Source organism: Trichechus manatus, unplaced genomic scaffold, assembly GCF_000243295.1.
Source record: "Trichechus manatus latirostris isolate Lorelei unplaced genomic scaffold, TriManLat1.0 scaffold00091, whole genome shotgun sequence".
Classification (NCBI taxonomy): Eukaryota; Metazoa; Chordata; class Mammalia; order Sirenia; family Trichechidae; genus Trichechus; species Trichechus manatus.
The window spans coordinates 9801107-9802374 of record NW_004444027.1 but is presented as its reverse complement, the minus strand read 5'-3'; the positions used below and the strand labels follow the sequence as shown (position 1 = coordinate 9802374).

The window sequence follows — 1268 nt, the reverse complement described above, 5'->3', positions numbered from 1 at the left end:
GCCACCTCCCCCTCCTTTCACTTGAGTGCCTGGCTCCGTGCGCCGTCTTTGCTTCTTCCTGAGAGGTTGTGGAGCTCCATTTGAGTGCAAAGCTGCCTCCCGGTCTGGGCTACAGCACTGGTAGGATCCCGGGGCTTTTGTTTGTTTGTTCATTTTGAATTGTTTGTTTGTTTTCTTTTCCTTTTCTTGAGTTGGGAGCACTTTCTGGCCAGGCAGAGCTGCGTGGCAAGGAACTAGTCTTCAGCATCCACAGATGTCCAGAGGGATCCCTGAGGACATTTCTTCTTTTGTTGGTTTTGTTTTCTGTTTTTTTTTTGGGGCCTTTCTTGTTCTTTTTTTTTTAATTTGTTTTCTTTTCTTTACCCTCTTTTTCCCTTTTGTCTTTCTTTATTGCTCAGTTTCTCATCTCTCTATAACTTCCTTCTCTTTCTGATCCTTGAATACCAGGCACTGTATACCTCTACGCCTTCTAGCCAGGCTGTACTGCAACACCTGAGAGCGACTTCCCCAAACCTCATAGTTGCAACAGTGGGATCCCTGGGAACTTTGCGGTTCTTTAACATTTCTGATTTTTATTTATTCATTCTTTCTTTTCTTCCTCTTCCCCTTTCTGTTTTTCTCCATTTCATAGTGTCTCATCTCTCCATTCCAACGGCAAGCTCCCCTAGCAGTCTTTTTTCTTTGTTTGTATGTTTTTTGGCTCCTGTTCCTCTCTCCTCTCTCCCATATCCAGCTTAGCTCCACACATAACAATATCCCCTCTGCATCCTGCCTACCTGCACTGTGTGCTTGACATCACACCACAAAGAAGTACAGGTACAGCCTACTGGAACCTGCCCTGCACTGATTACTGACCTGCCCTGGTAGCTGTAGTAAGTGCCCCAAACAACCCATCCCAGTAACTCCTCTTCAGCTAGACCTGCCCTGCTGTACTATATCTGAGTGACTGACACTGCCAGTTGGAGAAGGAGGTGAAAGGTATTGAGCGCAGAGACGAGCAAACAACAAAGAGCACACAGTCCGCCTGCTAAGACATAGTCAATTTTATTTTTTAAAAAGGGACGAAACAAACAAATCTACAATCAATAAATGAGAAAAATAACTACTGAATGCCCCGAAAACAGCAGACAATATCAAAACATTTACAAAAACAGGACAGGATGGTTCCAGTAGGCGTCCAAATTAAAACACCAGATGACTCTCCTGTGGAAGAAAATGCACTAGAATAACCTGATAGGGAATTCAAATCTCTAATACTCAGAATTTTC

The 1268-nt window shown here is 43.8% G+C and overlaps 1 protein-coding gene across 7 annotated transcripts in view; it reads right to left on the bottom strand.

Annotated features, from left to right (window-relative positions):
* The window catches only part of BLK (BLK proto-oncogene, Src family tyrosine kinase), a 121030-nt gene that overhangs the window by 105990 nt on the left and 13772 nt on the right, over positions 1-1268 (bottom strand). The gene's annotated exons all lie outside the window — the stretch shown is intronic.